A 19,867-nucleotide genomic window follows, 5' to 3' on the forward strand; every position below is an offset into this window, starting at 1 on the left:
GTCATGATGGCTAATCTAGCCAGCAGCACTCCTCTATGGCCTCTGCATTAGCTCCTGCCTTCAGGTTCTAGCCATTTGAGTTTCTGCCCTGACTTCCTTCCTTCACTGATACACTGTTAATTTTGAGTCTTAGATGAAATAAAACCCTTTCCTCCCAAAAAATAGAAAAAAGAAAGAAAAAGATAATACAGCAATGAGTTTGCATGTCAAGCATGAGTGTACATCTGATGTGTGGATGTGCACAGGTAGAGGTCAAAGGATAACTTCAGCTCCTGTGTCACTTTATATCCATCTTGTTTCTAGTTTTGAAACAAAGTCTCCAGGATTAGCTGTTAACAACTTAGGATATAGGAGCTTGCCAGTAAACCCAGAGATTTACATCTCAGTAGGATTACAGGTATGCAACATCACAGGTGCGTAAAGTTTTTAAATATCTTTTATTCTTTTTGGAATCAAACTCAATGTCCTCCTGCTTCCATGTACCTTATTGATTAAGCCATGATTCAATGATTGTAGAACGATTACGATGATTTCATTATATCTCCTAGGAATGTTGGGTTTTAGACTCTGTTTAGTCACTATACGTTATCCTTCATGGAGAACGCTATGGATATTTATGTATTTTAGTACTTCAAAGTCCAGGGATTAAAGACGTAGATCAGAAAGAATATTGACAAGGAAGAGACCAATAGTGTGTTTTTTTGCAGCAAAGTGACAATGTTCTTGAATCAAGCTGAAGACAAAAACAAACAAGCAAACAATGGAAAAAAACCTGACTTTTATACTTTCTAAGTCCCTACATCCTCATGTGATTGAAAGAGATCTCAGTAAGCACTTCAAACAGTGCCAGTGTGTCCCATCATGATACCCACATGACATCCCAGCTCTTTACACCCTGAAGAAGTAAGATCATGACTCTGAGGCCAGCTTAAGCTACAATTTGAAGTGACAATCTGTCTCAGAAAAAAAATGTAAATCAACGTATAGATAAATGCATAAATAAGTATAGATAGTTACATACATAATGCATCATACATACATACATATATACATACATAATTAACACACATTGGTACAAAGCAAGTGGTGACTAAGCAGTAGACATTTAGACTGTTCCTGTTATTTTATTGATTGATTGATTGATTGATTCATATCTAATACCTAACCTGCCCAGACAATGAGTTCACTGCAGGCCTCTCTCATCCTGGTCACTTCCTTAATCCTGCCACCTACCCACCTTTCCTCTGACACTTCCTAGCAACATGTTCTCAGAGTCATTGTATTTTTGCACTGTCTCCCTGACTTCTATTCTAAAAATAGTACCTGACCACCTATTCAGAATGTCCCACCTATAATGCCAGCCTTCCTTTATGCAATAGTTAGCTCGTTATCAAATGGAGCAATGACTACTTTCCTATACCCAAGTAAAAGCCTGTCACAGTTTCAGCAGCTGCTGTGCAAGGGACCTTGTGTTGTCTTTACAATTCCATTCCTATGAATTTTGTCATTTTCAAATGTCCAATTTTTCTTCTCTCCTTCTTTTCATGTCAGCCTAGATTCCCATGACAGACAGACTATGAGGCATTCGGACCTATGACTAGTCCTCCAGGAACACTGGCCCTGAGCCACAGGACCATCTGGAAAGAGCTCAGTCTGGTCCCATTTGCTCTTACCCAGCCTTGCTTACACCTTACCCCCAGTGGATTGTGTTGAAGGCCTGGAAGAATCCTGGCAAGGTCACAGTGTTTCATTCTGCTGTCGGTTTAAATTAGGTCTGAGCTTTTATGTCTAAATCAAAATACCAAAAATAAAATGGAAAGAGAGGGAGGGAGACATCAGAGAGACAAGGTAACATCCTACACCAAGTGGAGAAATGACATTTCAATTGGCCAGTTGATCTGTTCCCTTGACAGATGTCCCTCACTCACTCCAAACCAGTATTTTACATGTATAACCCCGTGACATACTCCAACTCATCCAAGATTGTAATACATACCTTTTCTGAAAAAATAGGGGAAGAAAATTTTGCAAAAACAGCAGAAACACACCACAAAGTAATACATTTTAAAATAGTACTATGTTGAATATAACAACTTAAGGTGAGATCAACTATCCGTCACTATTATCACATCTCCTTTATGCTGAGATTCTCTCCCAGCGGAATTAATATTACACTAGATATCGGTCTTTTTCAGAACATATTTCAGTCTAGCAAGTGTTTAGCCCTAGTTAGTAGGCTCCCACTTCTATCGCTTATCATGGGGTGTTGTTTATTTTAATTTGAATGAGCCAGTATGTGCACTAGATGTCTAAAGGATTTTTATTGAGATCTGCAAAGAAATATTAAGAAACATGTCCATGAATATTTGTCATTAATATTTTATCATATTTTAAGAATAATTTATTTATTTGTGTGCGTGTGTTTTGTGTGTGTGTGTGTGTGTGTGTGAGAGAGAGAGAGAGAGAGAGAGAGAGAGAGAGAGAGAGAGAGAGTAGCTTGTGCACATCCAGTAGGGTGTTTATGTCAAGCAGAAGAGGATGTCAGATCCCTAGGATCTGAAATTACTGGTGGTTGGTTGTAAGTGTCCTGTATGGGTGCTGGGAACCACACGCATGTCCTTTGGAAGAGTAGTATGAACTTCTAAACATTCATCCACCACTGCAGCTCCTCACTAAAAACATAAAATTTAAAAGTATCAATTCCATTTCTACTACACTTCTGGGTGCTATTTAAGTGATAATTTCTATGTGTTTGTTTTGTTGTTGTTGATGATGTTTGTTTTTTTTTGCTTTGTTTTTGTTTTTTTTTCTATTAACTGGGTGCTAATTTTTAACTTTATCAATAACATGGATTTACATATAACAAAGCTACTTCACAGAGTCATTGCAAAGACTCACCACTCCAAACAATGACACTGGTTTTGAATTATGAATTGTATCAAGATATGATTAAACAATATAACCGTGGCTTTATTAGCTCCGTGGTTTGATCCCCCCCATTCTATAAGATAAATTATTTTCACAGGGGAAAATAAAAATCATTTGGTTCATTACATACTCTCTTGAGTTGTGTTCAATGAATTGGTCAGTGGTGAGACAGTACCTCCTGACTCTGTAGAACTGGAGCCGTTTGGCTGTTACTTTGAAAAGCCCCTTTAGGGTAATATAGTTGCAAATGGTTGGCTCTGAGACTCCCCCACTAGAGCAGTAACAAGAAAGGAATGTTGTTATTCTTGCTTCCCTTGGAAACAACAGCAGGAAAAATGCTGACTTTACATTCCACTTCCCAAAGGGATGCTCACACCTTTGCCTGTAATCTTAAAACACGTTTTTGTCATAGGCTCATGCTCACACCTCTCTGGAGCACGTCTGTTTACCTCTAGTCTTCTTAAGACTTAACAATATTTCCTATTTAAAACCATTAGCTGGTAAAGTGCAGATCTCTCCAGATCATGTCAAGTGCTGGAACACTGACTGTAATAATCTTTTTCTATTCAAAATGACTACTGTGCTTTCTTTTAGTTTATTAAGTCAGAGTCATTCTATGCTATTTGAAACATTAATAGTTAATTCTTATTCTAAAAATTGATAATGTTGTATAATGCAAAGTGAACCAAACAAAATGATGAAAGACCTGCAAACAATTACAAATATTTTACAAGACAACTACATTAATTATTTGTCTCTAATGTTATATTTTTAAAGAATTGCAATTTAAGGGTATGTCTATGAAAAATGAACTTAGGCTTTGTCTGCTTGGTGTATTTGTGGAATTTCTACAGTGGGAGTGGGTGTAACCATGACACTTTTCCTGCTCTTGGCACCCTTCCTCCTATTGGGTTTTCTTGTCCAGCCTCCATCTGAGGTGTTTTTGCCTTTTTCTTGCTGTATCTTGTTTTCTTCTGTTTGATGGCCATTTCTTGGAGGACTGCATTTTCCTGAAAAGAAAATGAAGGGAGAGAGAGATCTGGAGGAGAGAAGAGGTATGAGAGAGATGGGAGGAATGGAGGGACAGGAAACTATGGTGGGGCATGCTCTATGAGAGAAAAGTATATTTTCTATAAAAACAAAAAGAAGGAAGGAAGGAAGGGAGGGAGGGAGGAAACAAGGAAGAATTCTAGAAAAAAATCTGAATGAGCAGTAACAAAAAGAACACAGCTTAGAGCAAAAAGCACTTTTTTAAAATTTAGTTTGTTCATTTTAAATGGTTGCTAACAGTTACTCTACTATGGCTTGAAGTCAGATAATACACTGGAGATAAGAAGTTTATCGGCTACTGCTCTATGAGATTGGTGAAAATGTGAATAGCTTCCAGGTTTTTTCTTGTTAGTAGGGGAGTGGGGAGTCCTCACTGTGGAACTATCAGTACATAGCCATTTTACAGTTCATATCTGGCTTCTCAGGGTACAGGTGCTCAGTCTTTCTCAGCCCTGACATAATGGATTACACTCAGTTTTCTTTGCTCACTCCAGTGGGATTATTTTCTAGATGGATGACATCTAGGACTGACAGGGTGCTCAGCTTCCTGTTCCTTCTGGAATTTAAGGGCCAGGAATCAGGGGTTTCCTCTTAAAATGTATGTTAAAACTTCTGCTATTAAGAAACATGTCAATGTCTTCCAAATCATTGAGCAAATTGGAAAGAAGAGAGACACTCACAGTGGGAGATAGAATGAATGATTAATTAGAGTTGACCTTCGAAGATTATTGATAGCAAACACAAATGTAATTGTTCTCTCTTTCCTGTGTGAAATCTCCAGCATTTGCTTCAAGCGTGAGTTGCCATGAATGATAGGCACATTAGGTAGCAATTCTGGATGCACTGGCAGCTCTTCCATGCTCTGAGTGACGGATATGATGACTTCTAGAATACCTGGCTTTGCAAACAGTAATCCCAGGATCGAGGATGCACACCATGTTTAAGGAAAAGGGCACTAAATGAAGCAAAAATATATAGGTAAAGAGAAATTTTAAAGGCAAACCATGCTTCAAGGCATGAATAAATACATTCACAGCCTTAAACTGGATGGTGATTCCTGAAGAAGGTAATAATTGGAAAATATGGAAGCTGTGTAGCATTCATATTAGATACAAGAAGGACCGGTAAGGTTTCTAGAACATAACTTAGGAGATCATTAAATTTTCTACACTTTTCTTCTCTTGCAACGTGAGTCCTTCTCCTGACAATAGTTCATAATATTCTCCAGTTGAAGATCTAGCTTGAGTTGAGTAGTTCTGCTGAAATACCTTTCCCAGTAGAACAACATGTGATCATCATGTACCACCCCAGCCTGACGTTTTACATCACAGTATGTAGTTTCCATGTGCACATCCCATGGAAGTAGTACCATATTACTGCTATCTTTGCGAATTGCTCTTACCGTAATAGTGAACTTATTTTTCTTTATACATGGAGTATGTTTAACTCAGCCAAAGCATACAAGAAAATGTGTTGAGGGAAAACTGAGAAAAGTCAGGGAGCCAGATGATACGTTGTGAAGTAAAACTAGCAAACAAAGAAAGAGGCAGGTTTTAGTTTTTACCTGTATCATAATCAACTTCGAATCCTATGAGGATAACATGTACTCTAACACAACTGCTGATATCATAGAAATCATGTATGCTAAGCACGTTGTTGTGCTAAATGCTATCAGATATATATGTGTGTTTACATGGAAATATATATGTGCATGTAATTACATATCCATATATTATATATATATGCCTTATAATATGGAAAGTCTACAAATTACTCTTTTTCCTGTTTAAATGAGGAAATTTGAGCTAAACAATAAAATTTAGAAACTTTGACAACACCACTCTGTTTGGATTCAAGTCCTAATTTATCTTTTGATACAAATCTCTTCTGTGGAAAGAATTTCTCATTAGCCCCTTTTTAAGTCGAATCTGCTCCTATTACTTAAAGCAAAACGATACTGAAAGACAGGACAGAGCCTCAGTGCCAGGCTCCTTATCAGCATTTTGTTGTAGGGATATATTTAAATATTCAATTCTGACCTTTATATAGAGAGGCTAGAACTCCATTAAATTGGGTGCTTTGTATGTTAGCTTTGAAATATCTGAATATGACTGAAACACAGTGCCTAAATAATAAACTTACATTACAAAATTCACTATGTTTACTACCTCATGAATACCTGATAGGCGTGCCCTCTCACTAAATTCATATTATAAATAGCTGAATCTGCTCCCTTCTAAATCCCCTTTCTACTCCTGATTTAGCACATATCATTCATCATATAGCTCTTTAGGTGTGCCCTTTTCTGTCATTGCATTCATAAAGTAGACTGCAGCTTTATGAAAAGCTTGTCTTCTTTACTGTAATACACACCATCATGACCAGCCCAGCTCCTTTCTCACAGTAAACTCATACACCCCATTTCCTTGCTCCTGGTATAAATACTATGCAGCCAGTTCTCAAAAAGACGTTGACAAGATGATCAAATCAGATATGTATGTTTTCCTTTCGGAGATTACTTAACGATGAGGATGACAGTAATTATTGTAAAAATTGTAAATATAAGATAGGTGGTGGGGATGGTAGTGCATATCTTTAATCTTCGCTTAGAAAGAAGAGACAGATATGTTCTTGTAAATTCATGACCAGACTGGTTTAAAAAGTGAGTTCAGGCAAACGGGGCTACATCATAATATTTTTTCTCAAAAACTGTTATGTGTATGAATAGAAAAATTATGAAGAACATTAAAAGTATTAATAAGGAATACGTAAGGCAGTCAGTCTGAAGAGGAAGAATTTTATTGAATTCATTTTTTTCATATAAGACATGAAATAAATTATCTCCAAGGATGTTTCACAAAGGACTTTTATATTTGACTGTAACGAGATTTTAAACAATCTATAAAACTATAGTCATTTATAACAGTTTTATAAGAAAACATGCTCTGGGACCCACTTCTAAAAACTTAAAATGCAAGCTGTTTCCCTTTCCAGTCTTCCACACTTCGCAGTAAGAGCAAGCATCTGCCTGCTCTTCCTAAGTCATACATGTAAATACAGGATATCGTCCTCTTGCTGATGAAGATGTTACTGCAGATATGGGAGCCTTGCAGGGGAATTGTGGCTGCCAAGATGGAGAGAGAACTGAGAACCTTAAAGCCACTCTTGGGACCATTTTAATTCCGGATCTTTAGAAAGCAGCAAAGAAAAGAGATGATATTACCCAAGCGCTGTGTCTTACTCACTTTCTACCTTCCTCTGTCTCCTTACAATGTCTGTTGATTTAAAGACTACTCGAAGGACATTGACAATCCTCGAGTGTGACAATTGTCTCGATGAGATAATGTGAAAGCTGGCATGGATCCAAGCTTTCTTGCTTTTTACTTTGTCGTATATACCCATATAATTAGAGGATCCTCATGTACTCCAACATAGCAGGTGCTGGATAGTCACTGACTTCATGTTCCAATTCTTACTTACTGTATTCCATTCCTTTGATAGTCTCAATGATTTCAGACACATTCTCAATTGCATGTTAGATACTCTATGAGACATATCTGTGGTGATCAGAGTTGATCGCTGACTCCTACATAAGTCTCAAGTCCAATTATATAACAATACTATGTTCAACTTACAAATGAAAATGAAAGTTGAAAAAACCAAGGAAGCTCTAAGTATTTTTCTAATGATAATAACTCAAAAATTAAAGCTATTATCTTGTATTTGTGATCTTTATCTAATGTTGTTGACTTTACTTAAAAATTCATTTCCTTATAAAATAGCAAAACATGTTTGCTTCCTTTATTCATTCATTTATCTCCTCTCTCCAAGTGAAGTTCAGTTTATCTGTCTACTGAAAAACAACTGCAATTTTGATATTGATTTTGAAATCATGTATACCCAAACTTATCTAAAGCAACCCTGTATGTTCTATCATTTTTAAATAGATCATGCCCATCAAATACACACACACACACACACACACACACACACACACACACACACACACACAATCTTTCTATATAAAAATCAATGAATAACAATCCCCAGTACAACACTGTATTTAACAAATACTTTAATAATAAACGGTAATTCTGAGTTAATAATAAATGGTAAAGTAGATGACAGTGATGAAAGTCTAAACACAACAGAAAGTATAGTAAAGGCTCAGTTGAGAAGAGGAGGACATTGGGATCTTAACCGGGAAGTAAAGAGAGGCTACTGTTTTAGCCTCTTAAAGACTCACATACTTGCCATTGCGTTAAAATGATGTGGTTGGCTCAGGGATCTCCTTTCTTCATCGCTGACCTATAAGTTCTTTCAAGATGGGAATAATTTCTAATCTATGCCTATCCGGTCTCTTTAACTTTCCTAGAATTTAACACGGGGACTTGTTTAAAACATATATTTAACACACTATTCTGAAGAAGATGGAGAAAACTGAGTTTATAAGGGAGGAGAAAGGCAAAGGAAGGGAAAGTAAAGGTGGCGGCAAGGTAAAGGAAGCAGGATAATAATAAATAGAAGGATGTGAAATGAAAGGAAAAGAAAAGCAAAAAGAGAACAGAAATAATACGTAAACAACTTCAACAGTTAGTAAGGGTTAGTGCTCATATCAGGACAGCCTGAACCAGTTTTATTTGTCTTAGGATACTTCTAGTATTGTAGTCTATGCCTCAGAGGCGTGTGTGTGTGTGTGTGTGTGTGTGTGTGTGTGTGTGTGTGTGTGTGTGTTTGTGTGTCTCTGTGTGTGTGTGTGTGTGTGTGTGTATTGCATAGTGGATATAAAGAGTAATAATAAATCCTCAATTTGAGAGCTCCTTTAGTAAAATATATTTTAACAATTAACATTTTATATTTTCTATAGACTGTAAATAATTGCTGAGAGTACTCAGTAATCAAAATTTCAGTAATCAAAAATGAACTTATTAAAGTTCAACTTATGAAGGGAGACAGGCAAAGACACAGATGTTTGCCATGGAATTGTACTGTGCAAGGCACTGAAAAGATCTTACTAAGCTATAAAATTTAATTCTCACATTAATCTCTACCATTACTCTTGTTCAAATGTGGAAACGGGTGCTCCATACATATCAAAGAACCCAGGCTATGAAACTACTAGCAGTTCAATTTGTCTGATCTGTTTGATGCTAAAGAAGTTGAGCTCTCAGGATATGATACCATATCTAATTATAAGAGGAAGATTCTTTGTTTATTTTCAAAGTCACTATTTCTGAGCATTTCTGCAAAGTCTCTATGAGTTGAAGAGAGAATAAGCGTTCATTTGACTGTCCGTGGTGGCATGAAACATCTATTGGAAGGATAAAACAATATCAACCAACCAGATACCCCAGAGTGCCCAGGGACAAAAACACCAACCAAAGACAACCATAGCTCCAGCCACATATATAGCAGAGGATGGCTTTGTTGGACATCAGTGGGAGGACAGCCCTTGGTCCTGTGAAGGCTACATGCCCCAGAGTAGCAGAATGCAAGGGTGAGGGGCAGGAGTGGATGAATGGGTGGGTGGGAAAGCACCCTTACAGAAGCAGGGGGAGTGCAGAGGGATAGGGGAGTGCTGGAGGGGAAACCAGGAAGGGTGATAACATTTGAAATGTAAATAAATAAAATATCTAATAAAAATAAAATAAACAGGAGAATAAAGGACACACACACACACACACACAAATCCAATCATCTTATATTCACATGATTCTTCAATGTCAACAAATGGATATATTTTATTTTATGAGTGACATGCCTATGGGCTTGTTTAACTATACAAACGACCCCAAAGCAGTGATGACTTTAGATGCTCCCATTGTGTATAGTGACATGCTTTACTATGGCTGAACATATTCACTCCCCTAGTAAACAATTCAGGTTTTCCTTTAACTTTTAAACTCTGAAAATTTCCCCAAAAACAAGCAGAGGGAGGAAACTCACAGGACTTTATTTTATTGCAAAAGAATAATAACTCAAGCATCCAAAAGCGGTATTAACTGTTTCTCGTGTCTCAATATAGAAAGCCAACCTCCTTTTGGACTAGGCTTGCTAGGGGACATTTGTACATTTGGATTTGCTGTTTCTAGAAAAGTCTAAAAAGTAAAAGACAAACTTAATGTTGTGGAAGTCCTATGATGATTTTAGAATAGCTACGTTATCTTTCTTGTTCTGACTCATCTAAATATGAAAGCTTTAAAGTATGATCACGGCTTTAAAGTATTCACATTAATTTTGTAAATCATAAAGTAGATTAAATAACTGATAGATACAAATTGTTCATCCACACATGAGGTAACTATAGCAGAGGAATGAAAGTTACTAACTCCATACTGTAGAACCAATTAACAGCAACTCCAGTAAAAAGTCAAGCCCCTCGCTTTCAGGTTCTGCTGTCTTTCTAAGCAGGTATTTCCCATATTATCCACTGTTTGGCTTTCTACGAGATTGCCTGGCAATAAATTTGAATTATATTTAGGCAGACAAAATTCTGAATTATAACTCAGACTTTAGGTTGCCAGCTGGATACAGTTCAGCAAGACACCCAACTGCCATTTAGAGGCTAAGCAATGTGTAAGAGGCCAAGACAGCTCAGAAATGCCTGTCCTCATCAGTATCAAGGGGCTGGCATAGGTCCTGCCTGGCAAACACAGTTTCCAGTGTAATGGAACATCACAATTCCACAGACTAACACAATGGTTTTAAATTTGGATGGTTTTAAAAAGTTAAGGGAACTATGTCTCTTTTCAAAGATTTTTGCAACAAAATTTGATATTGGTTATTTAATATAAGTTGTTGTCTGTCCTCAGTCTTCAGGGTAGATTGGTAAAAATTTAAGAAGTAGTGTTCATTGCTTTTCAAGTCCTTCTTGTGCCTATTTTTCAGTGTTTATCCAAGGGCAAGCTATTTAGTATGTTTTTCCCTAATTGTTTTTAAGCTTGAATGAATTCACATATTAAAGCGTTTGAAGCAGTTCTTGGGATATATTAAGATTCAAGTAACTATTTATAAGGTAAATACTTTAGGGTTAAGTGTCTGAGTATAGAAAGAAAGGAAGGTTGGTGTTTAATAATAGACTGGAGACATCACTGCAGTTTCAAGGGACCCATATTTTCCTAGCTCCTTTTCCAGGATTGTTCCAAAGCTTAACTAAATTGCACACATTCTAGGAAGAAATACATTTTCATAAATATCCCAGTGGCCAAGAGACTTCTTCCAAGTCACCAGGCATTCATATACATTTCCTACCTGAATTGCAGTTCTGATCATTTAGCCAAATATAATTTCTGGAAATTACCAGGGACATATTCAGCTACAATACCCAGTACTGCAAAACCCTGAAGTTCTACTGTAGTTTTTTTTTTCAGTACAGAAATTTTTGGAAGATGATTCTTGCTCATATCCTCTTGATTGTAGTAGTTAGGTAGTAGATTGAAGCTATGGTTGCCAGGGTGACTGCCTCTGGAATTCATGATGATTCTTTTCTTTATTCTAGAATTCATCTAACCCAGAATACTGAGTTTCAAAAAATGAGGCGATCAGGGTAATACCAAAACAGAACTTAAAAAAAATTAGGAGACAAATCTAATTAAAGAGATGGTTTCTTGATCGATACTAATGGAAAAGGCAGGAAGCTGAGTGGATTAATGACATCAAACTAATTTTTTTCTTTCATTCCGAAAATGAAAATATAAGGAAAAGACATCACAGCCAAACAACTAAATTTCTCAACATCATTTACATATTAGTGGAGAGTTGTGGAGATATTTATTACTAATTTTCCTATTGCCTTGGTAAACTTCATCTCTGTTTGTTGTAAAGTTTCTAGGCAAAATGATCTAAGAATGGCTTCAGAGTCTGACTTGCTCAAATGAAAATCATCTGCTAAAAATACTTTTCTAATAATTTCATAATTTCCTGAATAGTTTCATATTTTATTGAATTAAAAACTAAATTTAATATCATAAAGCTATTATATGCAAATTACCAAAATTTAAAGTGTTCAGAAAGTGAACATTACACTTAACAGATTTGAAAAGTAAACTCATAGCTATGATTATATTGACTAGAATATAAAATGTAGTATTTGCAACTGATTCAAAAATTGGGCATAAAATATTACATTGAATATTGTTTCTTTTTTAGTTGAGTCCTCTTAAGTTTGTTAATGAAGACTAATTAATAGGAAGATTACTTGGGTGTAATTATTTTGTTTACTCACTTATTACAGTGACTTACAAGATCCTGCCTTATTTCTTTTTCTAGTAGGTATGATTAGCTATGGGAAACAGCTACAAAGGTGAGAAATTTGAGGGCATTTTAGTGACTGAAGTTCTAGAACTGGAAAAGAATGCCTGAGAGGAAACTGGTTAAAGTTCCTAAAGTTCATTCACAGCCAGAAAGAATTATCAGAAATTTCTAATGGTATTCACGCACCAAGAAGCCTCTGTCTAGGAAGTCATGTCTTGGTAGGGAGGTCTCAAGGGAAGGTTGCCTACTGAATCATCTGTGACAGCAAGGGATAGGCAATAAGTAAATAAAACCTGAAAGCAAACATTTCCCAATGTCACAAGTGGTCAGCACCTATTGTTAAATCCCAATGATCATGTTGATTTCATGTTGAAGAAAGTCTAATAGATGCCTCTGAACAGGTAACAATAATTTAAAGTGAAAGGAGGCCATATCTATAAATCCTGATCTAAGTAATGGCCCAACAGTTTGAGACCGTGTAGAAAACGTATTTCTTATGTGGATGTGATGAGGGAAGAAGCAGAGGATGAGGTGAAGTGGTGTGTGGGAAGGGAGGTGGTATGTTCGCATGTTTGCTAGGGGACAGTGACACTGTAATTTAGCTGCATCAGAAGCCAAACCTTCGAAAACATCACTCCTCCAGGAAGGTCTGGAAAGAGGGGGAGATCATTTGTATTTGGGGAACCATTTGAAAGTTAGAAGAAAGATGAAAGTCTCAGCCTCTCTGATGATGGGATTCTGAGCAGTACATTCTAACACAGACAATCTATGCCTCCAAAGAGAAGGGCTTTCAACTAAGTATTATTTTTCAGTAAATTCTACACATAAAGGAATGCATTTCCTAGTGTACAAAAATAAGTTCTGAATGCCTGCTTATTATAATACTTCTCTGAACTCCTCCTGAACCTATCCTCTATCAGTAGAAAATGGAATTATTTATTTCTATGGGCCATCAGACAATGGATTTTGGATGCATTGTAAGCTGAACTTAATTATTTTTACCAAAACTTGGAAATAGTTTATTTATGTTTGGGTGCTTGCCAAGGCTATCTGCCAGGGCAACAACGTATCTGGCTGATACAGGCTGATACAGGCTGATTTGTTCCTCCCAGCTCCCCAAGTTAAAATCCACTGCTTATGAACATCAGCTAATAGGCTTTTGCAGGTTTCTCAAAAATTAATTACCGTTGATGTAAATTAATTGCTAAGTAGATAAAAGAATTCCCAATGAATCTTTAACTTTTAAAACTTAGAATGGCGTTGTTTCCTATCAACAGATAACCAGGTCTCCGGAAAAGTCTTCGAATAAATGAAGTCTGATAAAAAACATTGCTTCCTTCCCAGGCTCACTCTCTCTTTATTAAATTTGAGCAATAGAACACATTCTTACGTCAACAGGTATTGAGGGAGGATCTGTAATGCAATGATCATTCAGTCAGACGCTAAAGATAGAACCCCAAATATGTAGAATACCCTCTACGTTCTTTAATTTATGAAAATATCACACAACCCTAAATATTCAGTTTCCATATTAACAAAATTAGAGCTGCTAAAACTAAATAACACCCATGTATTTTTTGGGGGGGGAGGGTGGGATGGTGTTGTGGAGGCATAGGACTCACTATGACCTAAACAATAGACACATGGCTTTCTTCAGATTTCTGGCTTAGAGACATTACTATAACAAGTAGACCCAGCAACTCAAATGCCAATGAAAGACATGCTTAGACCAAGAGCTCACTTGGTATGTAGCCCAAAGTACATATAGCTTTTATATGTCAAATTAGCAGCAAGACTTAGTGTATGGAGTAAAGGCAAGCAGCTAGGATATCGTGTTTTTTTAGGATGGTTTGTTTCAATTCCATTTGATTTCTCTGGCCTAGTTATGTAACACATTAGTCACAAAAGCAATAAAGTATACCAATCTAAACCGCATAGGAGAACAATGGGTAGATTGCCTTAGAACGCATTGCTTGAGCTAAACACCTACTTGATAGATTGAAAAACCTGGTGATTAAAACGGATTGCAGAATATTGAGAAGACAGCAATGGAAAAAGACTAAAGACTAAATTTATTAATACAGAAGGAGCATGCAAAAAGAAATAGACACTTTTCAGGGATGCTTAGAGAAGGCTGGAAACTAGCAAAAGTCTAAGCTATGTAATGTATTTAAAGAAGAATTGTGGTAAGGCTCTTAAGCAACTGGAGTGAGTGCTGACAGAGTAGATCCGTGCTGGACGAGGTTTAATGAATAGAGGGAACTGATTGTAATTAGTAGCAGTCGTCTGGATAAAATGACTATCTGATAATTTATTTAAATTGGTTCCCTTTCCTTCCAATGGTCTGTAGAAGCACTTCCCTAAAGAGTGAATTAAACTTAATTTTGTTTAGAGGCTTTTCGTGGTTTTCAAGACGTGTTCAAAACTAAATGGCATCCTTTTGAGTCGCTGTAAGGAATAGGTTTCAAATCGGTTATTTATAAGACTATTTATTGACCTAGCAATTTTCAAGATTTTTGTATGATAATGAAAGTAATTATAAAGTAGATTGTCAAACCTTGGGAGATAGGCTGAGCATATTTGAATTATAGATTAAATGAATTGTCAGATGTACAGAGAATCAACAACCAGTAAACAGGCAAATGAAGGAAGGAGCTTCACTTCAGGTCACAGAACTCTGCCTACACTGTTGCTAGAAAGGCATTTACATGCACAAAATCCCATTCACTGAGGGTAAAATATACAATGGTTAAAAAGTTATCAGAAATTGATTAAAAATAAAATGTGAGAAAATGACTTTTAATAATTTTGAAAATATCTTATTCATTTGTGTCAATGATATACATCACTAAAGAGCACACAGTACAGTAACGTATAATTAAAAACTAACACGTAATTAATGCTAATATTCTCTGACACCATAGCTGTGAGTCATTTACTCACATGTGATGTAATAATACAAACATGTAAGCATATACTATTATGAAGAAGTTCAATATGCTATACTGGAACCTCTTTTACTTCATACTCAAGCATGTATTGAGGGAATGTTCTAAAATAGCCAATATGATACCAGTAGCCATAGATATGCACATATATACTCATATATATATGCAGCTACCATTTTAAAAGTCAAGTCAGGTTTAAAAGTCAAGTATAATCTGAGCTATTAGCTAATTAAGTAATAGCTTAATGAACAATTGGGGTGTTTGTTTTATTAGAATGCCTGTTATAAAGCATTCTCCCATGGATATGTTTAGAGTTACAATAGGAGTCAGAGTGGTATTCTAGGAATAAAGCCCCCAGGTTAAATCCACACAATTAATATGGTGGACTATAATGTGAATTGGTGAGAAGAGCAGTTCATTTTCCAAATCTTTTTCTCATTTGTTATGTAAGCAGTGTTTTTCTCCTCTTCTTCTCTTCAATGTTCTTTCTTTCCCTTTCTTTTTATCTCATCTTTAGCCAATCACTGACTCTTCTCCACATCTCTCTCTACCTGTACATTCATTCATGATCCGTGTTCACAAGCATCCATTCAGGAACTGTGTTCACCTGCCACTCTCACTTCCTCATTCATAAGCTGCCTATCTAGCATGTTCTAGTTTTCCTAAGAGCATACCTAGTATTTGGGAAAGCATTGTGACACAGAAGTAGAGAATTTTCTATTATTATACATGCAAACTTTTATCCCTAATATCACGGTGAACATTTTTATTGTTTTAAATTTACCACGATGCTTTAAAACTTTGTTTTTAAACTGATTTATAAAATGTGTACACGTTAACATAGTAGGGATGTTGTAATACTCCACACATACACGTAGTGTAGCATACTCAAATAACGATAAACATTTCTACCAACTCAAATGTTTACCATTTCTTTCAAGAGAAACATCCAAGTTGTTTTACTCCTGTGTAAAAATACTCAGGATATACTCATCTTCCTATTTTTACCCTAAATACAGTTCTCTGGACTTAAATCACTACCTTTATACATATTTTTCTTTATTTTGTGTAATTGTTAAGACACATATGAATCAAGTTTTGTACTCAAGTTTCTAGAATATTTCCTTATTTTTTCCTCCAATGCTCCTTGGGACTCCATTTTCTGTTTATATTTTATACCGTCATCTACTTTTGTTCTTATATATTTGGACTTTAATATGTGCTAGGGATTAGATTATTCTTTTTATTGGTATCCAACTTGCTTGAAAAATTTAGTAAATAATTTACTTTTGCTATGGATTTGAAATAAAATCAAATAACTCTAAAACATCCTATGACATTTCTTTCATTCTTAAGTTCATCTTTAAAATAGACTTGGAAGCATATGGGAATATTTGTCCTACTAATCTCTTTTATTGATTAAGTCATGAAATTTAACTCTTTACATCTGTTAAACTGTATGACGTTAACTACTGAAGTACTATGGTGTATACTAATTGGCAGAACGCATATTTTAAGCTTCACGTTCTGCCTTTTCTTTCTGTAATTCTGGCAGTAAAAAGGCTCTGGAAGGGGATTTGTCATGAATTTGAGGGTAGCCTGGGCTATATAATGAATTCCATCAAAGCCTACCTGTTCTAGAAAGTCAGATTTAATGTCACAACATACAAAACAAGACAAGAAAGAACACAGCTGTCATAAGTCATATGATTTATGGGCAGTGAGAATGTATGAAGACACAAGCAGTCGAAATCTCTTGCATAGGATTGCTTTCCTTGCCTATTATTGTTACAATCAAATGTTCCTTATTAACCCACTGAAACCCTCCTCAAGTTTAGGAGCCAGCTTGTGGTAAGGAGCCTTTCCTCAAACACCTCAGCCCTCCCAGGGAGTTTTGCATTTGATCCTTTGTGTTTTGCCCAAAGTCCTTGGATGAAAAAGCTAGAGGGATCTTCCTGCAGAAGCATCATTCTCTGAAGTGACAAGGGAGCGGCTTCCTGCACAGCTGGCAGTGTGTGCAGGCATAATACCTGAATGCCAGAAGTGCTCTTGAAGAACAAACAGGCAACCTGTTTCCTCCTCAAGCTGTAGCAAAAGCTGTCAAAACCACAGGTGCAGCAGGAGCCTCCCTCAATCAAGCTGTTTGCGTTCCTCCTTCCTTCTTCCATTTGGCAGCTGAGGTGGAGTCTGGCCTCCGCAGCTGAGACAATGTATCTCTTAGGATTTAAGTCGTCTGGATGGTGTTGAAATTTATCCCTTTAAATCCAAACATTCACAAGTGATGGAGTTAAAAGACCCTGAGCCAAATAGTGCAGCATTTTTATTTAGAAACAGGATGCAAAGCAACTGCACAGTTTCTATTTCTCTCAGAGATTTTGGAATGATAAGCCTTCCCAAGCTGATGGCTGGCAAGTCAGAGGCTAAAAGTTTGGAGACAGGGAGCTACATTTACTGTGATTTTAAAGGAATATTTAGAATTACCAAATTCACAGATTCTCACATTAGATGTATGAAAAAACATTAATATATAAATTACCCTTCATTCAATTATCTTTATAAATACTGAATTTTAACTACTATAAGTCTCATAAAAGTATTGATATTTGCATAGAATAAATCATAATTCTTATACCTATATACCACATTTTATGGTCCAGCTTACAAACTGATTACTACATCTAAAAACTGACCAGTTACATGGAAACTAAAATTGACAAGTATTTACTTATGATATTTGTCATTTTAAAAAATAAGAGAATACGCTATCTACTTTGATTTCTCCAAGTCTCAGCTTAATATTTTAAGTGATTTCTATGAACTTAAATTTGTTCAGCTGATATTTTTGTATTTTAACATTTTGGGGGGAGACACAGGAGCTGACCACGTAGCCCCGGATGTTTTAGAGTTCTCTATGTAGCCTAGGCTGGCATCAAACTAGCAGGAATATGCTAGCCTCTAACTCTGGAGTGTGGGGATCTAAAGCACGCACCATTTGCCTGGTGGGTTTTTTTTTCCTGAAATGAAGTTTATGCTAATATACTCCAACGTGAAATGAATGTTTTCATTAATGTTAATGAAAATAAACTGTTTGGGTCCTGCTAGAATACTTGAATATGATTTCTATGTAAAACCACCTTTTAAAAAGATGATATTTTAGTTCTAGTATCCATTTGAGAAGTTCCATCAGGTTTTCTCATCAGTCTCTTAGTTAAACTAGCTTTTAAATAGAGAGAATCCTTGCATTATAATAATATATTTCTGCTTGATTCCTCATTATGTTCAACTGCAATATCCTGTACTTACTGATGGTTCAGGACATTATGCAACATGCAGCTCCAATATAGCATCAAATATTGTATTCATAAAGGAGAATGTGTAGTGTTAAGGGCTTAGAAGTCTATGAACAATCTTTCTGTCAAAAACGTATCCTAAATTATGAGGTTTTCTACCATCGGGGGACGTCTCACCTGTCTGCTGTGTTCTGCCTGGAAGCTCAATGCAGGGATGAGTGCTAATGCAGTTGAGGATGTCAGATATCCTCAGGGAAAGGAGGGAGACAACAGTGTTACTGAGAAGACAGAGGCTCGGTCCAGCCTTCTGTCATTTCACAGCACATACACAGATGTTCACAACCAGTCTGTTTTATGAATTATCTTTATTCAGCCAAAAACACGGGGCAATTTTTTGAGGATTCCAAGATCCTAGAGATAACAAAATACTCCCCTGTATCAACTCTGGCTTTGTGTCTTCCTTATTCCAAGCATATAATCTGTAGATAAAATGTTTCCTGAGTGCTTTCTGAAGGCTGGCTGACCTTCCTAAGTCTTGGGCACTTGAAGCAGTTAAAGAAGGCTGATCACTGGCAATCTTAGTTGGTATTGTCTAAATCTGAAATCAATATCATACATTCGTAATTTGAGACTCTCGAGTCCACTCATGAAATGATAGGTTTATCATTATCAAGGGGGTGGTTATTTGAACTGATCCAGAATTCTAAGGGCATTGTTACTAACCAAAGACCAGTGTAGCCCTACTCACCAAGGTTTGGAGCAATCATAAGGAAAGAGAAGAGGGAAGCAATATAATTGCATTTTAATTAAAAAATTTAAAATATCAAGAAACAACTATAAATATTTTTTTAAATAATGCATATATGCTTTGTCACTGTGTAGACATATGCCTGTGGGAGTGCAGATGACCCTGGGGTCCAGAATATGGCACCATATCCCATGGAACTGAAGTCATAGCTAGTTGTGAATGCCAGAAGCCCATGTGGGTCCTCTGTTTAAGAGCAGCACAAAATCTTAACTACTGATTTATGTTTACAGTCCCATCAAAATATTTTAAAAATTGATGAAGATAAGATTTTGAGCAGTGGCTGTCCAGATGAGACCGTTTAGTCTGTGTGCCTCCCTTTGTGAAAGACTTTTGCTAGTGTGTGTAACTGACATCTTAACACACAGCGGGCAATCTGAGGAAAAGCTAAAGTGAATAAAGAAGGCTCATAACTTACCACAAACCCTGGCTCCCCCTGATGAGTCTCTCCCATCCCAGCCTCAATGAGGATGGTTAGCTAAGGCTCGACAGCTACACCATTGGTTTTCATGTAGCTGAGAGGATGACAAGTTCACTTGTTACGTGTAATGGTTAATCTTTGCTGTCAAGCTGATTATATGTGGAAACAGACT

General features: G+C 36.4%; 1 protein-coding gene and 1 long non-coding RNA gene across 6 annotated transcripts in view; one reads left to right on the forward strand and one right to left on the reverse strand.

Annotated features, from left to right (window-relative positions):
• Positions 1–19,867, reverse strand: part of Lsamp (limbic system-associated membrane protein) — a 2,169,253-nt gene that overhangs the window by 1,816,350 nt on the left and 333,036 nt on the right. The gene's annotated exons all lie outside the window — the stretch shown is intronic.
• The window catches only part of LOC148002606 (uncharacterized), a 50,159-nt gene continuing 44,185 nt past the window's right edge, over positions 13,894–19,867 (forward strand). Inside the window, exon 1 of one of the 4 annotated variants that reach the window (XR_015633459.1) lies at positions 13,894–13,975. This is a non-coding gene — a long non-coding RNA (uncharacterized LOC148002606). The remainder of the gene's footprint in view (positions 13,976–19,867) is intronic. The other 3 variants (XR_015633461.1, XR_015633462.1, XR_015633460.1) reach the window with 3 other exon arrangements.

The sequence above is a fragment of the Rattus norvegicus genome, chromosome 11 (assembly GCF_021556685.1).
Source record: "Rattus norvegicus strain SHRSP/BbbUtx chromosome 11, alternate assembly SHRSP_T2T, whole genome shotgun sequence".
In the NCBI taxonomy this organism is placed as follows: domain Eukaryota; kingdom Metazoa; phylum Chordata; class Mammalia; order Rodentia; family Muridae; genus Rattus; species Rattus norvegicus.